This window comes from Lepus europaeus, chromosome 18, assembly GCF_033115175.1.
Source record: "Lepus europaeus isolate LE1 chromosome 18, mLepTim1.pri, whole genome shotgun sequence".
NCBI lineage: Eukaryota > Metazoa > Chordata > Mammalia > Lagomorpha > Leporidae > Lepus > Lepus europaeus.
The window spans coordinates 71,366,056-71,374,288 of record NC_084844.1 but is presented as its reverse complement, the minus strand read 5'-3'; the positions used below and the strand labels follow the sequence as shown (position 1 = coordinate 71,374,288).

General features: G+C 40.2%; 1 pseudogene; it reads left to right on the top strand.

Moving 5' to 3' along the window:
• The first annotated feature begins 4,560 nt into the window (after positions 1-4,560).
• Positions 4,561-5,432, top strand: LOC133776589 (forkhead box protein R1-like; annotated as a pseudogene).
• The last annotated feature ends 2,801 nt before the right edge of the window (positions 5,433-8,233 follow it).

The following is an 8,233-nucleotide window of genomic DNA, read 5'->3' as shown; positions in this document are numbered from 1 at the left end:
TCTCAGTAAGCACTCTATAGCAATTTTTAAGAAAGTTATAATAATATTGCATATGAAAAAATGCAGCCTGGATTTTCAATATTCTGAAATAATATGAAGAATAAAGTGAGAGAAATATATATGAATATTTTATATAAACATGTTCTTTTTCCCACTAATTCATGCAGTGTACAAATACATATTGAAAACCCACACTGTGTAAGACATTATTGTACTAGGCTCTGCAAATAAAACAAATTTTCTGTTCTTATTTGGATTAGAGTCTAGTGGAGAGGAAATTAAAATAAAATTAAACTCTGAATTTAGATGGATTTAGTAAGATAACAATTTAATGATCACATAATAAAATTCAATCCACACTGGGTCTAGGGAACATTTTCTTGACAATAACATGAGTACACTGAGACATAAAGGATTAAAACATAGCAGTTAAGAAAAGAATGAAGAGTATTCCAACCAGTGTATACCACATGCTGAAGCTCAGCTTAAATTTACTTGTAGCCAAGATGAAGTAAAAATTGTTCTTTAACTCCTTACATGAGACAATCAGACACTAAAGAGAAAACCAGCATTTATCACCGATGTTCATACTAAAAGGCCTGCGGCAAAGAACACAATATATGAAAGATAAAAGAAAAATAAAGTAAACTCTCAAATTCTGCAGCTCCTAGCAGAGAGATCCCATGGCCTGTCACAGGGAGAGGGAACTGAGGTAGAGTGTACAGACTCCCGCATTGATGTGATGAAGCTGGGTATTCTGGAACATCATGTCAGTGAGCTGTCATAGGGAAATCTGGAGAGGAACAGAGTAATGAGAAAGAACACTGGAGACATTTGGAGGGCCTTGTTTGGATGTTTGGTGAAGTAATAAACAGTGCATGCCCACCAAAAAAAAAAAATTAAGACTGTGGGTGTGACATCTATAAAGATTAGAGGAAATTCTTCCTTGTGCCCATAGAGAGCTGAGATTAAACATCCATTCTCAGCAGCCAGACTGAAAAACTCCCAAGTCATGGGACAATGATTAGAGTAATGAGAAAAGTTTTTGCCTTAGGACTAGGAATTTAGACATAGGCTGAGCATGGTTCTGATCCACACAACAAATCATGAAAGCAAGACTAGAAAAGATCAAGCTGTATTTAAGGTGCTTAACTGATCAAAAAGTAAATCTCAAAAATGATAAGTAGAAGTGTGGAAGATATTTTTTAAAACTATCTTAACACTCATAAATACATAAATTAAAGTGTCAGAAATTGTCACTGTACTGGATAGGCATTAATGTAAATTATATATCACAAAAAATGCATAAGTTTGTGACTGTGTCGATCTTTGATAACACTTCAAGTGAATAACAGATAGCCCGCCAAATGGAGACATAGGAAAGTTATGAAGGAAAAATGGCAATTTTTCCTAGACTTAAAGTATATTCTATTTGTATTGTATCACAAATAATGTAGTATAGTTACTTCCAGATGGACTCTAATGAATTAAAATCATATACTATCATTGGTAAAGCAGCTGTATCATAGCAAAACAAAGAGTTGCAGTTAATAATTCCTCCTGAAATATATATACAACTAAATCATAAAATAATTTATTAATCTAAAATAAAGCAGAATCAAATAATAAACTGTGAAATTAAACCAGTTTGATGACAGATAAGGTGAACTACAATAATATGTAAGTACAATAACACTTAAAAACTGAAAAGTGAGGAACACAAGCCTTACCAAGGTTAATTTCATAGCCATACTCCCATAAGCAATTAAAAATTCATTTCAAAATTATGAGTTCAATTACCCAAGAAGATATGATTCTAAAGATTTATGCATCTAATAAAGTCAAATGCATGCTATACAATAAGATAGTTTAAAAATTTAGAAACATCATTTGAGATTCCAGTACTTGTCATTCAGCAAATGACAGAACAAGAAACAAGAAATTCAGTAAGAATATCCAATTCAAAACACTACTCTCAAGTAACCATAGAACACTTACCAAAGTAGATGTCATAGAGTATAAAACATACACTAATAAAAGGATAAAATCAAATGATATGTTATGCTCTATGAATACAAACCAATCAAATCAGAAAGAAATAACACAAACAGGAATCAGGAAAATATTCAAATATTTGGAAAGTAAGTAGCACACATGGCAATAAACTGAGTCCAAGAGCAAGCAGAGAGAAAGTATTTAACTGAATTGAATACAACATAAGAGAACTTGTTTAATGTAGCTATCAGGGCACATTAATGAAAAATTTTAGTGATAAATGTCTGTAGAAAGGGGTTCAGAAGCTTTTTTAAAGAAAAAACACAATGAAAAATGTTGAAGCCCCTGATATTACTCTGAAATCAATGAACTTGATTTCCAACAACTAAAGACACTAGAAAAAGAGGAGCAACTTAAAGTCACAGCACCACATAGAGAGTGAAAATAAGTATCTGCTGTGATCTGAATGTACCATTTAAATGCTGAAACATAATCATGGATGGTGTTATTGCCTGATAAAGCTGTAAGGTGCTCAGGCGGGATCAGAGGCTTATAAAACAGACACAGTGAGTATCTTTACCCTTTATCCACCTGAGAATTCTGGGAAAAGCCATCTAGGAACCAGGAAGCAGACACTCAAGAGACCCTCAACCCTGTCAGGGCTGCATCCTGAGACTCTTACTTTAAGATCCATGATGATTTCTTTGGTTTATAAGCTTCAAAGGCTAGGATAACTTCCTATAGCCATCCCAATCAACTACAGCAACCAAGATACAATCAGTAAAATTTAGCCCCAGGAGCTGCAGCGCCTCCCTCAGGGACCCCAAGGCACCTCTGGCCTTAGCCACCTCAACCCTGGCACAGCTGCCCAATCTCTGTTCCAGGAGCAGGGTCACCAGTACCACTGAGGGGAACAAGGCCAGCCCCACAGGGAAAGAGGTGGAGCCTAGGGCTGTAGTCACTGCTGGGTACAGGGACCCGTGGCTGTGAGGGCCAAGAGGCTCCCTGAAGGACCATGTCCACCAAGGCCAGCGAGTGCACCTCTGGTGTACTTCTTGTTGCTATCAGAAGATTACCCACGTGTGATCTCCTGAACCTTGCTGGCTTGAGGCCTCAGCCCCACACATAACTCAGCTCACCCCTTGGCTGCCTAGAATTAATCTCAGCACCAAGTATGACCCACAGCACTGCACAGTGCAGGACATGGCAGTGAGCATGGCCTCAAGGTCATGAAGGTCAAAAAGCCGCACCACTGACCCTGAGCCAAGCAACCTAAATGTGCTTGTCTCTTTCAACACCTGCACACCAGCCTGCTTTCATGACCAACTTCATTATGACAGAAGAAAAACGTCAATAAGACTGGGAAAAAAATGGGAAAAGCCACTGTAACAAAACCATGTGTGGAAATAGTGAAGGTGATAAACATCTATCCACTCAGGTTGATCAAGAAAAAGTGAAAATGCACAAATTATGAATGAAGAAAAGAATGTGATATTAGTACAAATTCTTGAGATATTAATACAGATTTTCATGAAGAACCATGCTAACATAAATAAAATAGACAAGTTCCTTGAAAGATAAACTCAGTCAAGAAGAAATTCACCACCTGTATTAACAAATATCTCTAAAGTAAAATACAGAGTTACAAATCTTCCTAGAAAGCATCACCTGGCCCAGATATCTACACTGATACATTCTTCCAATATTTTAGAAAGAAATTATGTAATTCTGCATGCTTTTCAAAAGATGAGGAAGAATACATCTGAACTACTCCTATAATGAATATTATCCTGAAAAACAAACACAGTGATTGAAAAAAATCAAATTTCCTCATGAGCAATAATGTAAAAATCCAACCAAATTTTGAAATAATTAAGATATTCTCATATAGGTGAATGTATGAGTGAACTGTGTTGTATCATTCAGAAAATAGTTTATTGCTAAAAGGAAATGAGCTAACAAATCATGAAAACACACAGAGGAATCTTTGGTGTATTACCAAGTAAAAGAAGTTGACGTGAACAATTATACGTGCTCATCACTATGTGACATTTCAGAATGGCACAATTATGAATCTAGTAAAAAGATTAGTTGTTGACAGGATTGTAGAGGGAAGAAATGGGTGACTAGGCAGATAAAATTTTAGAGTAATGAAATGCTGTATAATAAAATGGTGGACACACATTATTATAACTTTGCATGAATTCATAAAGTTTTCAATACAAAATCCTAGTGTCAATTATGGATTTGAGGTGTTAATGATGTAGCAAATGTAATCATAACAACTATACTACACTGGCCAGGTTCATATTAATAAGAGGAGTGACTATGCCACTGTGGCAGCAGATATTTTTGGAAAATCTCTTTACCTTCATCTTAATTTTAATATAACCTGAGATATCGCTAAAGATAAAATGTATTAAAAATTTAGGACATCAGTCTCTCTTGGCTCCCTCTGTCCGCGGCTGGGCACGCCGCGCTCTCCTAAAAGTGGACCTCAAACTCCAGCAGCTCAACGTCTGGGCCAGCCTCCGTGGCCAGGTCCTGGGACTGCTGGACTGGGACATGGGGAACAAGGCCTTTCTGGCCTTCACATCGCACCTGCCTATGGCTGAGCAGAACCTTGCCAGGTACAGGCTTCAAATAGTGGAACCACCAAGGTTACCTTTGGAGAAGAAGCCCCGTGCTGACAGAGATGGTCCAGAGTTTGAGCCCAACCTGTGGATGTGGGTGAACCCCAACATCATGTACCCACCAGGAAAGCTGGAAGCCCAAGGGGCTAGAGAGAAGAAGGAACTGGCGGGCGCGGTCCCTCGCCCTCGACTGCCCTGCCATCAGGAAGATGCCAGCTGCCCAGAGGCTGCGGGGGCTGGGCACTGTCGCCTTCCTCCCCCGAGCAGTCTCCGTCGCCAAAGCACTTTTCGTCTTCCCCCAGTAGCTGGGAGCTCACGGAAGAGGAGGCCGAGGACAAGGATGACAGCTCCTGTGTGGCTCTCCTGTCCCCTTACCAAAGGGCCCCCCTCCAGAGCCGGAGGCTTCAGCAACCCAGCGGCCAGGAGGAAAGGCTCTGGCCCGGCCCCCTCTCAATTACTTCCACCTAATTGCCGTGGCGTTAAGAAACAGTTCCCCTCGTGGCCTCAACGTGCAGCAGATCTACAGTTTCACTCGACAACACTTTCCGTTTTTCCGAACGGCTCCGGAAGGCTGGAAGAACACCATCCGCCACAATCTGTGTTTCCGAGACAGCTTTGAGAAAGTGCCGGTCAGTATGCAGGCTGAGGTCAGCGCCTGGCCCTGCTCCTGCCTCTGGAAGTTGACTGAGGAGGGACGCCACCGCGTTGCCGAGGAGGCCCGCGCCCTGGCTGCCAACCAGCTGGAAAGTATCCAGCCAGTGCATGAGCCAATCAGATATGATGCCCTTCCTCTTTGACCTTTGATGCCGCAAAGCAAGTCCCCTGCCTTATTAAAGTTGCCCCCAGCAGGGGAGGCGGCAAGATGGCGGAATAGGCAGGAAGCACACTTAGTCCGGGGGGAGAGAAAGTTCAATATAAGTGGAGATACTGCAGGGTCAAGGAAGAGTAGCGGATGAAACAGCAGAGGAAACTCTTCCGGAACTAGTGATTCACAGTGGACCTGCGTGGAGAGCGTGGGAGCCCAAGTTCGGGACACCAGCGGCAGACTCAACGCACCAGCGCTGGAACGCGAGGTGAGCCGAACCTCCATAGCCCGAGATATCAGCAGGCAAGCGGAAAGAGGAGGCTAGAGGGAACGAGGCTTGAAACTCCGTGGGGAAAAGTTCACCAGGCTAACTAGAAGAGAGAGAAAAAAAAAAATAAAAAAAGTGACTGATACGGACACAAGTTTCTCTCTCTCCGCTCACCTCTCAAAGGCGAGCAAGACAGAGCAGGCGCCATTTTGGACATACGTCATAAGCAGGGCGACCTCAGGTCTGCACCAGCCCTGAGCCTAGCAGAAAAACCTGACTCTGTGGGGAGGGGTGAAATAACAGGAGATTAGTATCTAACTTGGCAACCCAGTGGGAGACTGCAGGAGAATTGGAGCCCACACTGAGGGCAGCAGAGATTCCCTGTGTGGCCCTCGGGAAAGAGCTTCCGATCTCTGGCTCCTGTGGGTATATCATTTGCCTGCTAACTACCTCCAATTACGTTCAGCTGTGCGGAATTACTTCCCTTTTAAATCAAAAAAAGAAAGAGAGATTTACCACACCTAACCTGGGAGTGTCATCCTTGACACACCCTCAACCCTGAGGAACCAAACACAGCTCTCAGTCCACACTCATCTCAAGCCTCTAAGGCTCCACTGAAAGCAGACAGTCCACTTAATATAGAGCCATAGTGTAACAAGAAAAAACACCACAGTGAAGAAACCAAATATCTCCAACATGCCAAACAACAAACGCAAAAACCAAGCTAACAAGAACAAGGAAGAAACTATGACGCCCCCAAATGAAAAAGACACCCCAATTCAAGATTATGAAGATGATGAGATCAAAGAAATGCAAGAAGCGGATCTCAAAAAATTGATAAGAACATTAAGAAGTTCTCAAAAACAAATTCTTGAACTACAGAAATCCTTCATGGACAAGATAGAAAATCTCTCTCTTGAAAGTGAAATATTAAGGAGGAATCAAAATGAAATGAAACAACTACTGGAACAAGAAACTCTGATAGTGACTAGAAATCATAATGAAATGAAGAGTTCAATAGATCAAATGACAAACACATTAGAGAGCCTTAAAAACAGAATGGGCGAAGCAGAAGAGAGAATATCAGACTTAGAAGACAGAGAACAGGAAAGGAAACAGGCAAACCAAAGAAAAGAAGAAGAAATTAGAAATCTAAAAAATATTGTTGGGAGTCTACAGGATACTATTAAAAAACCCAACATTCGGGTTCTAGGAGTTCCTGAAGGCATGGAGAAGGAGAAAGGATTAGAAGGCATTTTCAGTGAGATACTAGCAGAAAATTTCCCAGGTTTGGAGAAGGACAGAGGCATCTTAGTACAGGAAGCTTATAGAACCCCTAATAAACATGACCAAAAGAGATCCTCACCACGACATGTTGTAATCAAACTCACCACAGTGAAACATAAAGAAAAGATCCTAAAAGGTGCAAGAGAGAAACGTCAGATCACTCTTAGAGGATCTCCAATTAGACTCACAGCAGACTTCTCATCAGAAACCCTACAAGCTAGAAGGGAATGGCGAGACATAGCCCAGGTACTAAGAGAGAAAAACTGCCAGCCCAGAATACTATATCCTGCAAAGCTCTCATTTGTGAATGAAGGTGAAATTAAAACTTTTCATAGCAAACAGAAACTGAAAGAATTTGTTGCCACTCATCCTGCCCTGCAAAAGATGCTTAAAGATGTCTTACACACAGAAACACAGAAACATGGTCACCAATATGAAAGAAGGTAAAGGAAGGAAACCGCACAGCAAAAGATCACAGGAAGCTCAATTTCTCTTTGACATAGAATTAAACTCTGATGCTCTGTTAAAGCAATGTGTTAAAGTAATCTATTATGTTCTCTTGATGTCTGTTAAATTCTAATTGTTCAAAAACAGCTGAATTTTTATTAAGAGCTATGGGTTATTTAAATATGTGCTTTTTTCAAAAATTTGAATAATCACCTTGTAACAATGATCAAATTTGGTCTATGTTATGTCATGATTTTAAGAAATCTTATTTCAACCAGATATTTTGGATTTTGAGCCTTCTTGGCATTCTTGACAGGCATTCAAAAAATCAAAGTTTCAAACAATCTGGTCTCTAAAATTTCCAGTAAATCCTGGACTTTGGTTTTTCCAGTTTGGGCCCAACTGAAAAAATCAAAGGACCTATGTCTCTCATCTTATAGAGACACCAACTAATCAGTCTATTTGGAGTATATTAGAAGTACTGTCAAGATGTGATGTGGTACCAGACTTTAAGTTTCTATAATGGAAAATGCTATTAATACAAATGTTTGAGAATTAAAAAGTCTAATGATCTTGTGTTACTAGACATGATAGTTATCTTAATGAGAAAGCCCCAGAGGCTTAAAGGGTTAAATACTTGTAAAATCCTACAGGTGCTTTCAAAAATACTGTGAAGTAAGCAAGTGCCTCTTGTTGGTTGATGAGTTTATAATTTTAAACATGGCGACTTAAAGTCTTTTGTCATCCACAGTTATATATGATCTGCTGCTCATAAAACTAAAGTGTTGTTGGTTCTGT